This window comes from Sesamum indicum, linkage group LG9, assembly GCF_026168435.1.
Source record: "Sesamum indicum cultivar Baizhima isolate 11 linkage group LG9, ASM2616843v1, whole genome shotgun sequence".
Taxonomy (NCBI): domain Eukaryota; kingdom Viridiplantae; phylum Streptophyta; class Magnoliopsida; order Lamiales; family Pedaliaceae; genus Sesamum; species Sesamum indicum.
The window spans coordinates 22,146,429-22,168,580 of record NC_142665.1 but is presented as its reverse complement, the minus strand read 5'-3'; positions in this window follow the sequence as shown (position 1 = coordinate 22,168,580).

Below are 22,152 nucleotides of genomic sequence, written 5' to 3'. Positions count from 1 at the left end.
TTTCATGCAGTGGTCGGCCAAGGCGCGCGCGCGCGCGCGTCGGCACGGGCTGCCTGCGCGCGCGCGCAGGCCGGCACTGGGGATGAACTTCGATTTTTCAGCACGGGCCAATCACATTATGAAATTAAGGCTGAGAGCATTGTTCTACAATATAAAAATTGGGGTGGCAGCTGTTTTATCGATCGCATGCGTGGGATTAAAATTTTAAAAACCGTTGCCGTTTGCCTTGAAATCAAATTAACATGAGAAACAGGCGTTTTTTCGAGAATTTCGGCCCCCAAACCGGCCGCGCAGGCGCGCGCGCAGGCCGGCACGGTCCGCGCAGGCCAACACAGGCCGCGCAGGCGCGAGCGCGCATGCCGGCACAGGCCGCGCAGGCGCGCGGGGACAGGCCGGCGCAGGCCGCACAGGCCGCGCAGGTGCGCGCGCGCAGGCCGGCACAGGCCGCGCAGGCGCGCGCGCAGGCCGGCACAGGCCGCGCAGGCGCGCGCGCGAATGCCGGCACAGGCCGCGCAGGCGCGCGCGGGCAGGCCGGCACACGCCGCGCAGGCCGCGCAGGCATGCCGGCACAGGCCGCGCAGGCGCGAGCGGGCAGGGCGGCACACGCCGCGCAGGCCGCGCAGGCATGCCGGCACAGGCCGCGCAGGCGCGCGCGGGCAGGCCGGCGCAGGCCGCACAGGCCGCGCAGGCGCGCGCGGGCAGGCCGGCACACGCCGCGCAGGCCGCGCAGGCGCCCGCGCGCCCGGCAGTGCCCGCACTGGCGCCCGCGCGCAGGCCGGCACAGTCCGCGCAGGCGCGCGCGCGCCCGCCCGAGTGCCCGCGCGCGCCCGCCCGAGTGCCCGCGCGCGCCCGCCCGAGTGCCCGCGCGGCCCCGCCCGGCAGTGCCCGCGCAGGCGCGCGGGGCCCCGCCCGGCAGTGCCCGCGCAGGCGCGCCCGGCCCCGCCCGGCTGTGCCCGCGCAGGCGCGCCCGGCCCCGCCCGGCAGTGCCCGCGCAGGCGCGCGCGCGCCCGCCCGACAGTGCCCGCGCAGGCGCGCGCGGCCCCGCCCTGCAGTGCCCGCGCAGGCGCGCGCGGCCCCGCCCGGCAGTGCCCGCGCAGGCGCGCGCGCGCCCGCCCGGCAGTGCCCGCACAGGCGCGCGCGGCCCCGCCCGGCAGTGCCCGCGCTGGCGCGCGCGCGCCCGCCCGGCAGTGCCCGCGCTGGCGCGCCCGGCCCCGCCCGGCAGTGCCCGCGCAGGCGCGCGCGCGCCCGCCCGGCAGTGCCCGCGCAGGCGCGCGCGGCCCCGCCCGGCAGTGCCGGCGCAGGCGCGCGCGCGCCCGCCCTGCAGTGCCCGCGCAGGCGCGCGCGGCCCCGCCCGGCATTGCCCGCGCAGGCGCGCGCGCGCCCGCCCGGCAGTGCCCGCCTGCGCGCGCGCGCCGGCAGCGTCCGCGCAAGCGATTTTTTTTTTTTTTTTTTTGAATAATTAAAATAATTAAATAAAAATTTTCATAACTCAAAAATATATTATTTCAACAAAAATGAATTAATCATGTGATTTTGAGGTGACGCGAAAATTTTCATGCAGTGGACGCCCGAGGCCCGGCGTCCGCGCAAGCGTTTTTTTTTTTTTTTTAATAATTAAAATAATTAAATATAAATTTCCATAACTCAAAAGTAAATTATTTCAACAAAAATGAATTAATCATGTGATTTTGAGGTGACGCGACGCCCGAGGCGCGCGCGCGCGCACGTCGGCACGGGCTGCCTGCGCGCGCACGTCGGCAGTGCCCGCACAGGCGCGCGCGCGGCCGTCGGCACTGTCCGTACAGGCGCGCGCGCGCACGTCGGCAGTGGCTGCCTGCGCGCGGCCGTCGGCAGTGGCTGCTGCGCGCGCCCGCCCGGCAGTGCCCGCCTGCGCGCGCGCGCCCGCCCGGCAGTGCCCGCCTGCGCGCGCGCGCCGGCAGCGTCCGCGCAAGCGTTTTTTTTTTTTTAATAATTAAAATAATTAAATAAAAATTTTCATAACTCAAAAATAAATTATTTCAACAAAAATGAATTAATCATGTGATTTTGAGGTGACGCGAAAATTTTCATGCAGTGGACGCCCGAGGCCCGGCGTCCGCGCAAGCGTTTTTTTTTTTTTTTTTTTTAATAATTAAAATAATTAAATAAAAATTTTCATAACTCAAAAATAAATTATTTCAACAAAAATGAATTAATCATGTGATTTTGAGGTGACGCGACGCCCGAGGCGCGCGCGCGCGCACGTTGGCACGGGCTGCCTGCGCGCGCGCGCGCGTGTCGGCAGTGCCCGCACAGGCGCGCGCGCGGCCGTCGGCACTGTCCGTACAGGCGCGCGCGCACGTCGGCAGTGGCTGCCTGCGCGCGGCCGTCGGCAGTGGCTGCCGCGCGCGGCCGTCGGCAGTGGCTGCCTGCGCGCGCACGTCGGCAGTGTCCGCGCGAACGTGAACTCTCCAGTTTTTTTCTCAATTATTTTTCAAACATTTGGGACGCACAATATAACTGAATATAATAAAATAAATATTTCGCGATACAAATACGATGCGTAAAAAATTAAAATATTATTCTATTGTGTCTTCATATTTTTCCCATTTTTTTCCTTTTATTTATTATTTTTTTAATAATTAAAATAATTAAATAAAAATTTTCACACCTCAAAAATTAATTATTTCAACAAAAATGAATTAATCATGTCATTTTGAGGTGACGTGCAAATTTTCATGCAGTGGTCGGCCAAGGCGCGCGCGCGCGCGCGTCGGCACGGGCTGCCTGCGCGCGCGCGCAGGCCGGCACTGGGGATGAACTTCGATTTTTCAGCACGGGCCAATCACATTATGAAATTAAGGCTGAGAGCATTGTTCTACAATATAAAAATTGGGGTGGCAGCTGTTTTATCGATCGCATGCGTGGGATTAAAATTTTAAAAACCGTTGCCGTTTGCCTTGAAATCAAATTAACATGAGAAACAGGCGTTTTTTCGAGAATTTCGGCCCCCAAACCGGCCGCGCAGGCGCGCGCGCAGGCCGGCACGGTCCGCGCAGGCCAACACAGGCCGCGCAGGCGCGAGCGCGCATGCCGGCACAGGCCGCGCAGGCGCGCGGGGACAGGCCGGCGCAGGCCGCACAGGCCGCGCAGGCGCGCGCGCGCAGGCCGGCACAGGCCGCGCAAGCGCGCGCGCGAATGCCGGCACAGGCCGCGCAGGCGCGCGCGGGCAGGCCGGCACACGCCGCGCAGGCCGCGCAGGCATGCCGGCACAGGCCGCGCAGGCGCGAGCGGGCAGGCCGGCACACGCCGCGCAGGCCGCGCAGGCATGCCGGCACAGGCCGCGCAGGCGCGCGCGGGCAGGCCGGCGCAGGCCGCACAGGCCGCGCAGGCGCGCGCGGGCAGGCCGGCACACGCCGCGCAGGCGCCCGCGCGCCCGGCAGTGCCCGCACTGGCGCCCGCGCGCAGGCCGGCACAGTCCGCGCAGGCGCGCGCGCGCCCGCCCGAGTGCCCGCGCGGCCCCGCCCGGCAGTGCCCGCGCAGGCGCGCGCGCGGGCGCCCGCCCGGCAGTGCCCGCGCAGGCGCGCGGGCGCCCGCCCGGCAGTGCCCGCGCAGGCGCGCGGGGCCCCGCCCGGCAGTGCCCGCGCAGGCGCGCCCGGCCCCGCCCGGCTGTGCCCGCGCAGGCGCGCCCGGCCCCGCCCGGCAGTGCCCGCGCAGGCGCGCGCGCGCCCGCCCGACAGTGCCCGCGCAGGCGCGCGCGGCCCCGCCCTGCAGTGCCCGCGCAGGCGCGCGCGGCCCCGCCCGGCAGTGCCCGCGCAGGCGCGCGCGCGCCCGCCCGGCAGTGCCCGCACAGGCGCGCGCGGCCCCGCCCGGCAGTGCCCGCGCGCGCCCGCCCGGCAGTGCCCGCGCAGGCGCGCCCGGCCCCGCCCGGCAGTGCCCGCGCAGGCGCGCGCGCGCCCGCCCGGCAGTGCCCGCGCAGGCGCGCGCGGCCCCGCCCGGCAGTGCCGGCGCAGGCGCGCGCGCGCCCGCCCTGCAGTGCCCGCGCAGGCGCGCGCGGCCCCGCCCGGCATTGCCCGCGCAGGCGCGCGCGGCCCCGCCCGGCATTGCCCGCGCAGGCGCGCGCGCGCCCGCCCGGCAGTGCCCGCCTGCGCGCGCGCGCCGGCAGCGTCCGCGCAAGCGATTTTTTTTTTTTTTTTTTAATAATTAAAATAATTAAATAAAAATTTTCATAACTCAAAAATAAATTATTTCAACAAAAATGAATTAATCATGTGATTTTGAGGTGACGCGAAAATTTTCATGCAGTGGACGCCCGAGGCCCGGCGTCCGCGCAAGCGTTTTTTTTTTTTTTTTAATAATTAAAATAATTAAATATAAATTTTCATAACTCAAAAGTAAATTATTTCAACAAAAATGAATTAATCATGTGATTTTGAGGTGACGCGACGCCCGAGGCGCGCGCGCGCGCACGTCGGCACGGGCTGCCTGCGCGCGCACGTCGGCAGTGCCCGCACAGGCGCGCGCGCGGCCGTCGGCACTGTCCGTACAGGCGCGCGCGCGCACGTCGGCAGTGGCTGCCTGCGCGCGGCCGTCGGCAGTGGCTGCTGCGCGCGCCCGCCCGGCAGTGCCCGCCTGCGCGCGCGCGCCCGCCCGGCAGTGCCCGCCTGCGCGCGCGCGCCGGCAGCGTCCGCGCAAGCGTTTTTTTTTTTTAATAATTAAAATAATTAAATAAAAATTTTCATAACTCAAAAATAAATTATTTCAACAAAAATGAATTAATCATGTGATTTTGAGGTGACGCGAAAATTTTCATGCAGTGGACGCCCGAGGCCCGGCGTCCGCGCAAGCGTTTTTTTTTTTTTTTTTTTTAATAATTAAAATAATTAAATAAAAATTTTCATAACTCAAAAATAAATTATTTCAACAAAAATGAATTAATCATGTGATTTTGAGGTGACGCGACGCCCGAGGCGCGCGCGCGCGCACGTTGGCACGGGCTGCCTGCGCGCGCGCGCGCGTGTCGGCAGTGCCCGCACAGGCGCGCGCGCGGCCGTCGGCACTGTCCGTACAGGCGCGCGCGCACGTCGGCAGTGGCTGCCTGCGCGCGGCCGTCGGCAGTGGCTGCCGCGCGCGGCCGTCGGCAGTGGCTGCCTGCGCGCGCACGTCGGCAGTGTCCGCGCGAACGTGAACTCTCCAGTTTTTTTCTCAATTATTTTTCAAACATTTGGGACGCACAATATAACTGAATATAATAAAATAAATATTTCGCGATACAAATACGATGCGTAAAAAATTAAAATATTATTCTATTGTGTCTTCATATTTTTCCCATTTTTTTCCTTTTATTTATTATTTTTTTAATAATTAAAATAATTAAATAAAAATTTTCACACCTCAAAAATTAATTATTTCAACAAAAATGAATTAATCATGTCATTTTGAGGTGACGTGCAAATTTTCATGCAGTGGTCGGCCAAGGCGCGCGCGCTGCGCGCGTCGGCACGGGCTGCCTGCGCGCGCGCGCAGGCCGGCACTGGGGATGAACTTCGATTTTTCAGCACGGGCCAATCACATTATGAAATTAAGGCTGAGAGCATTGTTCTACAATATAAAAATTGGGGTGGCAGCTGTTTTATCGATCGCATGCGTGGGATTAAAATTTTAAAAACCGTTGCCGTTTGCCTTGAAATCAAATTAACATGAGAAACAGGCGTTTTTTCGAGAATTTCGGCCCCCAAACCGGCCGCGCAGGCGCGCGCGCAGGCCGGCACGGTCCGCGCAGGCCAACACAGGCCGCGCAGGCGCGAGCGCGCATGCCGGCACAGGCCGCGCAGGCGCGCGGGGACAGGCCGGCGCAGGCCGCACAGGCCGCGCAGGCGCGCGCGCGCAGGCCGGCACAGGCCGCGCAGGCGCGCGCGCGAATGCCGGCACAGGCCGCGCAGGCGCGCGCGGGCAGGCCGGCACACGCCGCGCAGGCCGCGCAGGCATGCCGGCACAGGCCGCGCAGGCGCGAGCGGGCAGGCCGGCACACGCCGCGCAGGCCGCGCAGGCATGCCGGCACAGGCCGCGCAGGCGCGCGCGGGCAGGCCGGCGCAGGCCGCACAGGCCGCGCAGGCGCGCGCGGGCAGGCCGGCACACGCCGCGCAGGCGCCCGCGCGCCCGGCAGTGCCCGCACTGGCGCCCGCGCGCAGGCCGGCACAGTCCGCGCAGGCGCGCGCGCGCCCGCCCGAGTGCCCGCGCGGCCCCGCCCGGCAGTGCCCGCGCAGGCGCGCGCGCGGGCGCCCGCCCGGCAGTGCCCGCGCAGGCGCGCGGGGCCCCGCCCGGCAGTGCCCGCGCAGGCGCGCCCGGCCCCGCCCGGCTGTGCCCGCGCAGGCGCGCCCGGCCCCGCCCGGCAGTGCCCGCGCAGGCGCGCGCGCGCCCGCCCGACAGTGCCCGCGCAGGCGCGCGCGGCCCCGCCCTGCAGTGCCCGCGCAGGCGCGCGCGGCCCCGCCCGGCAGTGCCCGCGCAGGCGCGCGCGCGCCCGCCCGGCAGTGCCCGCACAGGCGCGCGCGGCCCCGCCCGGCAGTGCCCGCGCTGGCGCGCGCGCGCCCGCCCGGCAGTGCCCGCGCAGGCGCGCCCGGCCCCGCCCGGCAGTGCCCGCGCAGGCGCGCGCGCGCCCGCCCGGCAGTGCCCGCGCAGGCGCGCGCGGCCCCGCCCGGCAGTGCCGGCGCAGGCGCGCGCGCGCCCGCCCTGCAGTGCCCGCGCAGGCGCGCGCGGCCCCGCCCGGCATTGCCCGCGCAGGCGCGCGCGGCCCCGCCCGGCATTGCCCGCGCAGGCGCGCGCGCGCCCGCCCGGCAGTGCCCGCCTGCGCGCGCGCCGGCAGCGTCCGCGCAAGCGATTTTTTTTTTTTTTTTTTTAATAATTAAAATAATTAAATAAAAATTTTCATAACTCAAAAATAAATTATTTCAACAAAAATGAATTAATCATGTGATTTTGAGGTGACGCGAAAATTTTCATGCAGTGGACGCCCGAGGCCCGGCGTCCGCGCAAGCGTTTTTTTTTTTTTTTAATAATTAAAATAATTAAATATAAATTTTCATAACTCAAAAGTAAATTATTTCAACAAAAATGAATTAATCATGTGATTTTGAGGTGACGCGACGCCCGAGGCGCGCGCGCGCGCACGTCGGCACGGGCTGCCTGCGCGCGCACGTCGGCAGTGCCCGCACAGGCGCGCGCGCGGCCGTCGGCACTGTCCGTACAGGCGCGCGCGCGCACGTCGGCAGTGGCTGCCTGCGCGCGGCCGTCGGCAGTGGCTGCTGCGCGCGCCCGCCCGGCAGTGCCCGCCTGCGCGCGCGCGCCCGCCCGGCAGTGCCCGCCTGCGCGCGCGCGCCCGCCCGGCAGTGCCCGCCTGCGCGCGCGCGCCCGCCCGGCAGTGCCCGCCTGCGCGCGCGCGCCCGCCCGGCAGTGCCCGCCTGCGCGCGCGCGCCCGCCCGGCAGTGCCCGCCTGCGCGCGCGCGCCGGCAGCGTCCGCGCAAGCGTTTTTTTTTTTTAATAATTAAAATAATTAAATAAAAATTTTCATAACTCAAAAATAAATTATTTCAACAAAAATGAATTAATCATGTGATTTTGAGGTGACGCGAAAATTTTCATGCAGTGGACGCCCGAGGCCCGGCGTCCGCGCAAGCGTTTTTTTTTTTTTTTTTTAATAATTAAAATAATTAAATAAAAATTTTCATAACTCAAAAATAAATTATTTCAACAAAAATGAATTAATCATGTGATTTTGAGGTGACGCGACGCCCGAGGCGCGCGCGCGCGCACGTTGGCACGGGCTGCCTGCGCGCGCGCGCGCGTGTCGGCAGTGCCCGCACAGGCGCGCGCGCGGCCGTCGGCACTGTCCGTACAGGCGCGCGCGCACGTCGGCAGTGGCTGCCTGCGCGCGGCCGTCGGCAGTGGCTGCCGCGCGCGGCCGTCGGCAGTGGCTGCCTGCGCGCGCACGTCGGCAGTGTCCGCGCGAACGTGAACTCTCCAGTTTTTTTCTCAATTATTTTTCAAACATTTGGGACGCACAATATAACTGAATATAATAAAATAAATATTTCGCGATACAAATACGATGCGTAAAAAATTAAAATATTATTCTATTGTGTCTTCATATTTTTCCCATTTTTTTCCTTTTATTTATTATTTTTTTAATAATTAAAATAATTAAATAAAAATTTTCACACCTCAAAAATTAATTATTTCAACAAAAATGAATTAATCATGTCATTTTGAGGTGACGTGCAAATTTTCATGCAGTGGTCGGCCAAGGCGCGCGCGCGCGCGCGTCGGCACGGGCTGCCTGCGCGCGCGCGCAGGCCGGCACTGGGGATGAACTTCGATTTTTCAGCACGGGCCAATCACATTATGAAATTAAGGCTGAGAGCATTGTTCTACAATATAAAAATTGGGGTGGCAGCTGTTTTATCGATCGCATGCGTGGGATTAAAATTTTAAAAACCGTTGCCGTTTGCCTTGAAATCAAATTAACATGAGAAACAGGCGTTTTTTCGAGAATTTCGGCCCCCAAACCGGCCGCGCAGGCGCGCGCGCAGGCCGGCACGGTCCGCGCAGGCCAACACAGGCCGCGCAGGCGCGAGCGCGCATGCCGGCACAGGCCGCGCAGGCGCGCGGGGACAGGCCGGCGCAGGCCGCACAGGCCGCGCAGGCGCGCGCGCGCAGGCCGGCACAGGCCGCGCAGGCGCGCGCGCGAATGCCGGCACAGGCCGCGCAGGCGCGCGCGGGCAGGCCGGCACACGCCGCGCAGGCCGCGCAGGCATGCCGGCACAGGCCGCGCAGGCGCGAGCGGGCAGGCCGGCACACGCCGCGCAGGCCGCGCAGGCATGCCGGCACAGGCCGCGCAGGCGCGCGCGGGCAGGCCGGCGCAGGCCGCACAGGCCGCGCAGGCGCGCGCGGGCAGGCCGGCACACGCCGCGCAGGCGCCCGCGCGCCCGGCAGTGCCCGCACTGGCGCCCGCGCGCAGGCCGGCACAGTCCGCGCAGGCGCGCGCGCGGGCGCCCGCCCGAGTGCCCGCGCGGCCCCGCCCGGCAGTGCCCGCGCAGGCGCGCCCGGCCCCGCCCGGCTGTGCCCGCGCAGGCGCGCCCGGCCCCGCCCGGCAGTGCCCGCGCAGGCGCGCGCGCGCCCGCCCGACAGTGCCCGCGCAGGCGCGCGCGGCCCCGCCCTGCAGTGCCCGCGCAGGCGCGCGCGGCCCCGCCCGGCAGTGCCCGCGCAGGCGCGCGCGCGCCCGCCCGGCAGTGCCCGCACAGGCGCGCGCGGCCCCGCCCGGCAGTGCCCGCGCTGGCGCGCGCGCGCCCGCCCGGCAGTGCCCGCGCAGGCGCGCCCGGCCCCGCCCGGCAGTGCCCGCGCAGGCGCGCGCGCGCCCGCCCGGCAGTGCCCGCGCAGGCGCGCGCGGCCCCGCCCGGCAGTGCCGGCGCAGGCGCGCGCGCGCCCGCCCTGCAGTGCCCGCGCAGGCGCGCGCGGCCCCGCCCGGCATTGCCCGCGCAGGCGCGCGCGGCCCCGCCCGGCATTGCCCGCGCAGGCGCGCGAGCGCCCGCCCGGCAGTGCCCGCCTGCGCGCGCGCGCCGGCAGCGTCCGCGCAAGCGATTTTTTTTTTTTTTTTTTAATAATTAAAATAATTAAATAAAAATTTTCATAACTCAAAAATAAATTATTTCAACAAAAATGAATTAATCATGTGATTTTGAGGTGACGCGAAAATTTTCATGCAGTGGACGCCCGAGGCCCGGCGTCCGCGCTAGCGTTTTTTTTTTTTTTTAATAATTAAAATAATTAAATATAAATTTTCATAACTCAAAAGTAAATTATTTCAACAAAAATGAATTAATCATGTGATTTTGAGGTGACGCGACGCCCGAGGCGCGCGCGCGCGCACGTCGGCACGGGCTGCCTGCGCGCGCACGTCGGCAGTGCCCGCACAGGCGCGCGCGCGGCCGTCGGCACTGTCCGTACAGGCGCGCGCGCGCACGTCGGCAGTGGCTGCCTGCGCGCGGCCGTCGGCAGTGGCTGCTGCGCGCGCCCGCCCGGCAGTGCCCGCCTGCGCGCGCGCGCCCGCCCGGCAGTGCCCGCCTGCGCGCGCGCGCCCGCCCGGCAGTGCCCGCCTTCGCGCGCGCGCCGGCAGCGTCCGCGCAAGCGTTTTTTTTTTTAATAATTAAAATAATTAAATAAAAATTTTCATAACTCAAAAATAAATTATTTCAACAAAAATGAATTAATCATGTGATTTTGAGGTGACGCGAAAATTTTCATGCAGTGGACGCCCGAGGCCCGGCGTCCGCGCAAGCGTTTTTTTTTTTTTTTTTTTTAATAATTAAAATAATTAAATAAAAATTTTCATAACTCAAAAATAAATTATTTCAACAAAAATGAATTAATCATGTGATTTTGAGGTGACGCGACGCCCGAGGCGCGCGCGCGCGCACGTTGGCACGGGCTGCCTGCGCGCGCGCACGCGTGTCGGCAGTGCCCGCACAGGCGCGCGCGCGGCCGTCGGCACTGTCCGTACAGGCGCGCGCGCACGTCGGCAGTGGCTGCCTGCGCGCGGCCGTCGGCAGTGGCTGCCGCGCGCGGCCGTCGGCAGTGGCTGCCTGCGCGCGCACGTCGGCAGTGTCCGCGCGAACGTGAACTCTCCAGTTTTTTTCTCAATTATTTTTCAAACATTTGGGACGCACAATATAACTGAATATAATAAAATAAATATTTCGCGATACAAATACGATGCGTAAAAAATTAAAATATTATTCTATTGTGTCTTCATATTTTTCCCATTTTTTTCCTTTTATTTATTATTTTTTTAATAATTAAAATAATTAAATAAAAATTTTCACACCTCAAAAATTAATTATTTCAACAAAAATGAATTAATCATGTCATTTTGAGGTGACGTGCAAATTTTCATGCAGTGGTCGGCCAAGGCGCGCGCGCGCGCGCGTCGGCACGGGCTGCCTGCGCGCGCGCGCAGGCCGGCACTGGGGATGAACTTCGATTTTTCAGCACGGGCCAATCACATTATGAAATTAAGGCTGAGAGCATTGTTCTACAATATAAAAATTGGGGTGGCAGCTGTTTTATCGATCGCATGCGTGGGATTAAAATTTTAAAAACCGTTGCCGTTTGCCTTGAAATCAAATTAACATGAGAAACAGGCGTTTTTTCGAGAATTTCGGCCCCCAAACCGGCCGCGCAGGCGCGCGCGCAGGCCGGCACGGTCCGCGCAGGCCAACACAGGCCGCGCAGGCGCGAGCGCGCATGCCGGCACAGGCCGCGCAGGCGCGCGGGGACAGGCCGGCGCAGGCCGCACAGGCCGCGCAGGCGCGCGCGCGCAGGCCGGCACAGGCCGCGCAGGCGCGCGCGCGAATGCCGGCACAGGCCGCGCAGGCGCGCGCGGGCAGGCCGGCACACGCCGCGCAGGCCGCGCAGGCATGCCGGCACAGGCCGCGCAGGCGCGAGCGGGCAGGCCGGCACACGCCGCGCAGGCCGCGCAGGCATGCCGGCACAGGCCGCGCAGGCGCGCGCGGGCAGGCCGGCGCAGGCCGCACAGGCCGCGCAGGCGCGCGCGGGCAGGCCGGCACACGCCGCGCAGGCGCCCGCGCGCAGGCCGGCACAGTCCGCGCAGGCGCGCGCGCGCCCGCCCGAGTGCCCGCGCGGCCCCGCCCGGCAGTGCCCGCGCAGGCGCGCGCGCGGGCGCCCGCCCGGCAGTGCCCGCGCAGGCGCGCGGGGCCCCGCCCGGCAGTGCCCGCGCAGGCGCGCCCGGCCCCGCCCGGCTGTGCCCGCGCAGGCGCGCCCGGCCCCGCCCGGCAGTGCCCGCGCAGGCGCGCGCGCGCCCGCCCGACAGTGCCCGCGCAGGCGCGCGCGGCCCCGCCCTGCAGTGCCCGCGCAGGCGCGCGCGGCCCCGCCCGGCAGTGCCCGCGCAGGCGCGCGCGCGCCCGCCCGGCAGTGCCCGCACAGGCGCGCGCGGCCCCGCCCGGCAGTGCCCGCGCTGGCGCGCGCGCGCCCGCCCGGCAGTGCCCGCGCAGGCGCGCCCGGCCCCGCCCGGCAGTGCCCGCGCAGGCGCGCGCGCGCCCGCCCGGCAGTGCCCGCGCAGGCGCGCGCGGCCCCGCCCGGCAGTGCCGGCGCAGGCGCGCGCGCGCCCGCCCTGCAGTGCCCGCGCAGGCGCGCGCGGCCCCGCCCGGCATTGCCCGCGCAGGCGCGCGCGGCCCCGCCCGGCATTGCCCGCGCAGGCGCGCGCGCGCCCGCCCGGCAGTGCCCGCCTGCGCGCGCGCGCCGGCAGCGTCCGCGCAAGCGATTTTTTTTTTTTTTTTTTTAATAATTAAAATAATTAAATAAAAATTTTCATAACTCAAAAATAAATTATTTCAACAAAAATGAATTAATCATGTGATTTTGAGGTGACGCGAAAATTTTCATGTAGTGGACGCCCGAGGCCCGGCGTCCGCGCAAGCGTTTTTTTTTTTTTTTTTAATAATTAAAATAATTAAATATAAATTTTCATAACTCAAAAGTAAATTATTTCAACAAAAATGAATTAATCATGTGATTTTGAGGTGACGCGACGCCCGAGGCGCGCGCGCGCGCACGTCGGCACGGGCTGCCTGCGCGCGCACGTCGGCAGTGCCCGCACAGGCGCGCGCGCGGCCGTCGGCACTGTCCGTACAGGCGCGCGCGCGCACGTCGGCAGTGGCTGCCTGCGCGCGGCCGTCGGCAGTGGCTGCTGCGCGCGCCCGCCCGGCAGTGCCCGCCTGCGCGCGCGCGCCCGCCCGGCAGTGCCCGCCTGCGCGCGCGCGCCCGCCCGGCAGTGCCCGCCTGCGCGCGCGCGCCCGCCCGGCAGTGCCCGCCTGCGCGCGCGCGCCCGCCCGGCAGTGCCCGCCTGCGCGCGCGCGCCGGCAGCGTCCGCGCAAGCGTTTTTTTTTTTTAATAATTAAAATAATTAAATAAAAATTTTCATAACTCAAAAATAAATTATTTCAACAAAAATGAATTAATCATGTGATTTTGAGGTGACGCGAAAATTTTCATGCAGTGGACGCCCGAGGCCCGGCGTCCGCGCAAGCGTTTTTTTTTTTTTTTTTTTAATAATTAAAATAATTAAATAAAAATTTTCATAACTCAAAAATAAATTATTTCAACAAAAATGAATTAATCATGTGATTTTGAGGTGACGCGACGCCCGAGGCGCGCGCGCGCGCACGTTGGCACGGGCTGCCTGCGCGCGCGCGCGCGTGTCGGCAGTGCCCGCACAGGCGCGCGCGCGGCCGTCGGCACTGTCCGTACAGGCGCGCGCGCACGTCGGCAGTGGCTGCCTGCGCGCGGCCGTCGGCAGTGGCTGCCGCGCGCGGCCGTCGGCAGTGGCTGCCTGCGCGCGCACGTCGGCAGTGTCCGCGCGAACGTGAACTCTCCAGTTTTTTTCTCAATTATTTTTCAAACATTTGGGACGCACAATATAACTGAATATAATAAAATAAATATTTCGCGATACAAATACGATGCGTAAAAAATTAAAATATTATTCTATTGTGTCTTCATATTTTTCCCATTTTTTTCCTTTTATTTATTATTTTTTTAATAATTAAAATAATTAAATAAAAATTTTCACACCTCAAAAATTAATTATTTCAACAAAAATGAATTAATCATGTCATTTTGAGGTGACGTGCAAATTTTCATGCAGTGGTCGGCCAAGGCGCGCGCGCGCGCGCGTCGGCACGGGCTGCCTGCGCGCGCGCGCAGGCCGGCACTGGGGATGAACTTCGATTTTTCAGCACGGGCCAATCACATTATGAAATTAAGGCTGAGAGCATTGTTCTACAATATAAAAATTGGGGTGGCAGCTGTTTTATCGATCGCATGCGTGGGATTAAAATTTTAAAAACCGTTGCCGTTTGCCTTGAAATCAAATTAACATGAGAAACAGGCGTTTTTTCGAGAATTTCGGCCCCCAAACCGGCCGCGCAGGCGCGCGCGCAGGCCGGCACGGTCCGCGCAGGCCAACACAGGCCGCGCAGGCGCGAGCGCGCATGCCGGCACAGGCCGCGCAGGCGCGCGGGGACAGGCCGGCGCAGGCCGCACAGGCCGCGCAGGCGCGCGCGCGCAGGCCGGCACAGGCCGCGCAGGCGCGCGCGCGAATGCCGGCACAGGCCGCGCAGGCGCGCGCGGGCAGGCCGGCACACGCCGCGCAGGCCGCGCAGGCATGCCGGCACAGGCCGCGCAGGCGCGAGCGGGCAGGCCGGCACACGCCGCGCAGGCCGCGCAGGCATGCCGGCACAGGCCGCGCAGGCGCGCGCGGGCAGGCCGGCGCAGGCCGCACAGGCCGCGCAGGCGCGCGCGGGCAGGCCGGCACACGCCGCGCAGGCGCCCGCGCGCCCGGCAGTGCCCGCACTGGCGCCCGCGCGCAGGCCGGCACAGTCCGCGCAGGCGCGCGCGCGCCCGCCCGAGTGCCCGCGCGGCCCCGCCCGGCAGTGCCCGCGCAGGCGCGCGCGCGGGCGCCCGCCCGGCAGTGCCCGCGCAGGCGCGCGGGGCCCCGCCCGGCAGTGCCCGCGCAGGCGCGCCCGGCCCCGCCCGGCTGTGCCCGCGCAGGCGCGCCCGGCCCCGCCCGGCAGTGCCCGCGCAGGCGCGCGCGCGCCCGCCCGACAGTGCCCGCGCAGGCGCGCGCGGCCCCGCCCTGCAGTGCCCGCGCAGGCGCGCGCGGCCCCGCCCGGCAGTGCCCGCGCAGGCGCGCGCGCGCCCGCCCGGCAGTGCCCGCACAGGCGCGCGCGGCCCCGCCCGGCAGTGCCCGCGCTGGCGCGCGCGCGCCCGCCCGGCAGTGCCCGCGCAGGCGCGCCCGGCCCCGCCCGGCAGTGCCCGCGCAGGCGCGCGCGCGCCCGCCCGGCAGTGCCCGCGCAGGCGCGCGCGGCCCCGCCCGGCAGTGCCGGCGCAGGCGCGCGCGCGCCCGCCCTGCAGTGCCCGCGCAGGCGCGCGCGGCCCCGCCCGGCATTGCCCGCGCAGGCGCGCGCGGCCCCGCCCGGCATTGCCCGCGCAGGCGCGCGCGCGCCCGCCCGGCAGTGCCCGCCTGCGCGCGCGCCGGCAGCGTCCGCGCAAGCGATTTTTTTTTTTTTTTTTTTAATAATTAAAATAATTAAATAAAAATTTTCATAACTCAAAAATAAATTATTTCAACAAAAATGAATTAATCATGTGATTTTGAGGTGACGCGAAAATTTTCATGCAGTGGACGCCCGAGGCCCGGCGTCCGCGCAAGCGTTTTTTTTTTTTTTTAATAATTAAAATAATTAAATATAAATTTTCATAACTCAAAAGTAAATTATTTCAACAAAAATGAATTAATCATGTGATTTTGAGGTGACGCGACGCCCGAGGCGCGCGCGCGCGCACGTCGGCACGGGCTGCCTGCGCGCGCACGTCGGCAGTGCCCGCACAGGCGCGCGCGCGGCCGTCGGCACTGTCCGTACAGGCGCGCGCGCGCACGTCGGCAGTGGCTGCCTGCGCGCGGCCGTCGGCAGTGGCTGCTGCGCGCGCCCGCCCGGCAGTGCCCGCCTGCGCGCGCGCGCCCGCCCGGCAGTGCCCGCCTGCGCGCGCGCGCCCGCCCGGCAGTGCCCGCCTGCGCGCGCGCGCCCGCCCGGCAGTGCCCGCCTGCGCGCGCGCGCCCGCCCGGCAGTGCCCGCCTGCGCGCGCGCGCCCGCCCGGCAGTGCCCGCCTGCGCGCGCGCGCCGGCAGCGTCCGCGCAAGCGTTTTTTTTTTTTAATAATTAAAATAATTAAATAAAAATTTTCATAACTCAAAAATAAATTATTTCAACAAAAATGAATTAATCATGTGATTTTGAGGTGACGCGAAAATTTTCATGCAGTGGACGCCCGAGGCCCGGCGTCCGCGCAAGCGTTTTTTTTTTTTTTTTTTAATAATTAAAATAATTAAATAAAAATTTTCATAACTCAAAAATAAATTATTTCAACAAAAATGAATTAATCATGTGATTTTGAGGTGACGCGACGCCCGAGGCGCGCGCGCGCGCACGTTGGCACGGGCTGCCTGCGCGCGCGCGCGCGTGTCGGCAGTGCCCGCACAGGCGCGCGCGCGGCCGTCGGCACTGTCCGTACAGGCGCGCGCGCACGTCGGCAGTGGCTGCCTGCGCGCGGCCGTCGGCAGTGGCTGCCGCGCGCGGCCGTCGGCAGTGGCTGCCTGCGCGCGCACGTCGGCAGTGTCCGCGCGAACGTGAACTCTCCAGTTTTTTTCTCAATTATTTTTCAAACATTTGGGACGCACAATATAACTGAATATAATAAAATAAATATTTCGCGATACAAATACGATGCGTAAAAAATTAAAATATTATTCTATTGTGTCTTCATATTTTTCCCATTTTTTTCCTTTTATTTATTATTTTTTTAATAATTAAAATAATTAAATAAAAATTTTCACACCTCAAAAATTAATTATTTCAACAAAAATGAATTAATCATGTCATTTTGAGGTGACGTGCAAATTTTCATGCAGTGGTCGGCCAAGGCGCGCGCGCGCGCGCGTCGGCACGGGCTGCCTGCGCGCGCGCGCAGGCCGGCACTGGGGATGAACTTCGATTTTTCAGCACGGGCCAATCACATTATGAAATTAAGGCTGAGAGCATTGTTCTACAATATAAAAATTGGGGTGGCAGCTGTTTTATCGATCGCATGCGTGGGATTAAAATTTTAAAAACCGTTGCCGTTTGCCTTGAAATCAAATTAACATGAGAAACAGGCGTTTTTTCGAGAATTTCGGCCCCCAAACCGGCCGCGCAGGCGCGCGCGCAGGCCGGCACGGTCCGCGCAGGCCAACACAGGCCGCGCAGGCGCGAGCGCGCATGCCGGCACAGGCCGCGCAGGCGCGCGGGGACAGGCCGGCGCAGGCCGCACAGGCCGCGCAGGCGCGCGCGCGCAGGCCGGCACAGGCCGCGCAGGCGCGCGCGCGAATGCCGGCACAGGCCGCGCAGGCGCGCGCGGGCAGGCCGGCACACGCCGCGCAGGCCGCGCAGGCATGCCGGCACAGGCCGCGCAGGCGCGAGCGGGCAGGCCGGCACACGCCGCGCAGGCCGCGCAGGCATGCCGGCACAGGCCGCGCAGGCGCGCGCGGGCAGGCCGGCGCAGGCCGCACAGGCCGCGCAGGCGCGCGCGGGCAGGCCGGCACACGCCGCGCAGGCGCCCGCGCGCCCGGCAGTGCCCGCACTGGCGCCCGCGCGCAGGCCGGCACAGTCCGCGCAGGCGCGCGCGCGGGCGCCCGCCCGAGTGCCCGCGCGGCCCCGCCCGGCAGTGCCCGCGCAGGCGCGCCCGGCCCCGCCCGGCTGTGCCCGCGCAGGCGCGCCCGGCCCCGCCCGGCAGTGCCCGCGCAGGCGCGCGCGCGCCCGCCCGACAGTGCCCGCGCAGGCGCGCGCGGCCCCGCCCTGCAGTGCCCGCGCAGGCGCGCGCGGCCCCGCCCGGCAGTGCCCGCGCAGGCGCGCGCGCGCCCGCCCGGCAGTGCCCGCACAGGCGCGCGCGGCCCCGCCCGGCAGTGCCCGCGCTGGCGCGCGCGCGCCCGCCCGGCAGTGCCCGCGCAGGCGCGCCCGGCCCCGCCCGGCAGTGCCCGCGCAGGCGCGCGCGCGCCCGCCCGGCAGTGCCCGCGCAGGCGCGCGCGGCCCCGCCCGGCAGTGCCGGCGCAGGCGCGCGCGCGCCCGCCCTGCAGTGCCCGCGCAGGCGCGCGCGGCCCCGCCCGGCATTGCCCGCGCAGGCGCGCGCGGCCCCGCCCGGCATTGCCCGCGCAGGCGCGCGAGCGCCCGCCCGGCAGTGCCCGCCTGCGCGCGCGCGCCGGCAGCGTCCGCGCAAGCGATTTTTTTTTTTTTTTTTTAATAATTAAAATAATTAAATAAAAATTTTCATAACTCAAAAATAAATTATTTCAACAAAAATGAATTAATCATGTGATTTTGAGGTGACGCGAAAATTTTCATGCAGTGGACGCCCGAGGCCCGGCGTCCGCGCAAGCGTTTTTTTTTTTTTTTAATAATTAAAATAATTAAATATAAATTTTCATAACTCAAAAGTAAATTATTTCAACAAAAATGAATTAATCATGTGATTTTGAGGTGACGCGACGCCCGAGGCGCGCGCGCGCGCACGTCGGCACGGGCTGCCTGCGCGCGCACGTCGGCAGTGCCCGCACAGGCGCGCGCGCGGCCGTCGGCACTGTCCGTACAGGCGCGCGCGCGCACGTCGGCAGTGGCTGCCTGCGCGCGGCCGTCGGCAGTGGCTGCTGCGCGCGCCCGCCCGGCAGTGCCCGCCTGCGCGCGCGCGCCCGCCCGGCAGTGCCCGCCTGCGCGCGCGCGCCCGCCCGGCAGTGCCCGCCTTCGCGCGCGCGCCGGCAGCGTCCGCGCAAGCGTTTTTTTTTTTAATAATTAAAATAATTAAATAAAAATTTTCATAACTCAAAAATAAATTATTTCAACAAAAATGAATTAATCATGTGATTTTGAGGTGACGCGAAAATTTTCATGCAGTGGACGCCCGAGGCCCGGCGTCCGCGCAAGCGTTTTTTTTTTTTTTTTTTTTAATAATTAAAATAATTAAATAAAAATTTTCATAACTCAAAAATAAATTATTTCAACAAAAATGAATTAATCATGTGATTTTGAGGTGACGCGACGCCCGAGGCGCGCGCGCGCGCACGTTGGCACGGGCTGCCTGCGCGCGCGCACGCGTGTCGGCAGTGCCCGCACAGGCGCGCGCGCGGCCGTCGGCACTGTCCGTACAGGCGCGCGCGCACGTCGGCAGTGGCTGCCTGCGCGCGGCCGTCGGCAGTGGCTGCCGCGCGCGGCCGTCGGCAGTGGCTGCCTGCGCGCGCACGTCGGCAGTGTCCGCGCGAACGTGAACTCTCCAGTTTTTTTCTCAATTATTTTTCAAACATTTGGGACGCACAATATAACTGAATATAATAAAATAAATATTTCGCGATACAAATACGATGCGTAAAAAATTAAAATATTATTCTATTGTGTCTTCATATTTTTCCCATTTTTTTCCTTTTATTTATTATTTTTTTAATAATTAAAATAATTAAATAAAAATTTTCACACCTCAAAAATTAATTATTTCAACAAAAATGAATTAATCATGTCATTTTGAGGTGACGTGCAAATTTTCATGCAGTGGTCGGCCAAGGCGCGCGCGCGCGCGCGTCGGCACGGGCTGCCTGCGCGCGCGCGCAGGCCGGCACTGGGGATGAACTTCGATTTTTCAGCACGGGCCAATCACATTATGAAATTAAGGCTGAGAGCATTGTTCTACAATATAAAAATTGGGGTGGCAGCTGTTTTATCGATCGCATGCGTGGGATTAAAATTTTAAAAACCGTTGCCGTTTGCCTTGAAATCAAATTAACATGAGAAACAGGCGTTTTTTCGAGAATTTCGGCCCCCAAACCGGCCGCGCAGGCGCGCGCGCAGGCCGGCACGGTCCGCGCAGGCCAACACAGGCCGCGCAGGCGCGAGCGCGCATGCCGGCACAGGCCGCGCAGGCGCGCGGGGACAGGCCGGCGCAGGCCGCACAGGCCGCGCAGGCGCGCGCGCGCAGGCCGGCACAGGCCGCGCAGGCGCGCGCGCGAATGCCGGCACAGGCCGCGCAGGCGCGCGCGGGCAGGCCGGCACACGCCGCGCAGGCCGCGCAGGCATGCCGGCACAGGCCGCGCAGGCGCGAGCGGGCAGGCCGGCACACGCCGCGCAGGCCGCGCAGGCATGCCGGCACAGGCCGCGCAGGCGCGCGCGGGCAGGCCGGCGCAGGCCGCACAGGCCGCGCAGGCGCGCGCGGGCAGGCCGGCACACGCCGCGCAGGCGCCCGCGCGCAGGCCGGCACAGTCCGCGCAGGCGCGCGCGCGCCCGCCCGAGTGCCCGCGCGGCCCCGCCCGGCAGTGCCCGCGCAGGCGCGCGCGCGGGCGCCCGCCCGGCAGTGCCCGCGCAGGCGCGCGGGGCCCCGCCCGGCAGTGCCCGCGCAGGCGCGCCCGGCCCCGCCCGGCTGTGCCCGCGCAGGCGCGCCCGGCCCCGCCCGGCAGTGCCCGCGCAGGCGCGCGCGCGCCCGCCCGACAGTGCCCGCGCAGGCGCGCGCGGCCCCGCCCTGCAGTGCCCGCGCAGGCGCGCGCGGCCCCGCCCGGCAGTGCCCGCGCAGGCGCGCGCGCGCCCGCCCGGCAGTGCCCGCACAGGCGCGCGCGGCCCCGCCCGGCAGTGCCCGCGCTGGCGCGCGCGCGCCCGCCCGGCAGTGCCCGCGCAGGCGCGCCCGGCCCCGCCCGGCAGTGCCCGCGCAGGCGCGCGCGCGCCCGCCCGGCAGTGCCCGCGCAGGCGCGCGCGGCCCCGCCCGGCAGTGCCGGCGCAGGCGCGCGCGCGCCCGCCCTGCAGTGCCCGCGCAGGCGCGCGCGGCCCCGCCCGGCATTGCCCGCGCAGGCGCGCGCGGCCCCGCCCGGCATTGCCCGCGCAGGCGCGCGCGCGCCCGCCCGGCAGTGCCCGCCTGCGCGCGCGCGCCGGCAGCGTCCGCGCAAGCGATTTTTTTTTTTTTTTTTTTAATAATTAAAATAATTAAATAAAAATTTTCATAACTCAAAAATAAATTATTTCAACAAAAATGAATTAATCATGTGATTTTGAGGTGACGCGAAAATTTTCATGTAGTGGACGCCCGAGGCCCGGCGTCCGCGCAAGCGTTTTTTTTTTTTTTTTAATAATTAAAATAATTAAATATAAATTTTCATAACTCAAAAGTAAATTATTTCAACAAAAATGAATTAATCATGTGATTTTGAGGTGACGCGACGCCCGAGGCGCGCGCGCGCGCACGTCGGCACGGGCTGCCTGCGCGCGCACGTCGGCAGTGCCCGCACAGGCGCGCGCGCGGCCGTCGGCACTGTCCGTACAGGCGCGCGCGCGCACGTCGGCAGTGGCTGCCTGCGCGCGGCCGTCGGCAGTGGCTGCTGCGCGCGCCCGCCCGGCAGTGCCCGCCTGCGCGCGCGCGCCCGCCCGGCAGTGCCCGCCTGCGCGCGCGCGCCCGCCCGGCAGTGCCCGCCTGCGCGCGCGCGCCCGCCCGGCAGTGCCCGCCTGCGCGCGCGCGCCCGCCCGGCAGTGCCCGCCTGCGCGCGCGCGCCGGCAGCGTCCGCGCAAGCGTTTTTTTTTTTTAATAATTAAAATAATTAAATAAAAATTTTCATAACTCAAAAATAAATTATTTCAACAAAAATGAATTAATCATGTGATTTTGAGGTGACGCGAAAATTTTCATGCAGTGGACGCCCGAGGCCCGGCGTCCGCGCAAGCGTTTTTTTTTTTTTTTTTTTAATAATTAAAATAATTAAATAAAAATTTTCATAACTCAAAAATAAATTATTTCAACAAAAATGAATTAATCATGTGATTTTGAGGTGACGCGACGCCCGAGGCGCGCGCGCGCGCACGTTGGCACGGGCTGCCTGCGCGCGCGCGCGCGTGTCGGCAGTGCCCGCACAGGCGCGCGCGCGGCCGTCGGCACTGTCCGTACAGGCGCGCGCGCACGTCGGCAGTGGCTGCCTGCGCGCGGCCGTCGGCAGTGGCTGCCGCGCGCGGCCGTCGGCAGTGGCTGCCTGCGCGCGCACGTCGGCAGTGTCCGCGCGAACGTGAACTCTCCAGTTTTTTTCTCAATTATTTTTCAAACATTTGGGACGCACAATATAACTGAATATAATAAAATAAATATTTCGCGATACAAATACGATGCGTAAAAAATTAAAATATTATTCTATTGTGTCTTCATATTTTTCCCATTTTTTTCCTTTTATTTATTATTTTTTTAATAATTAAAATAATTAAATAAAAATTTTCACACCTCAAAAATTAATTATTTCAACAAAAATGAATTAATCATGTCATTTTGAGGTGACGTGCAAATTTTCATGCAGTGGTCGGCCAAGGCGCGCGCTGCGCGCGCGTCGGCACGGGCTGCCTGCGCGCGCGCGCAGGCCGGCACTGGGGATGAACTTCGATTTTTCAGCACGGGCCAATCACATTATGAAATTAAGGCTGAGAGCATTGTTCTACAATATAAAAATTGGGGTGGCAGCTGTTTTATCGATCGCATGCGTGGGATTAAAATTTTAAAAACCGTTGCCGTT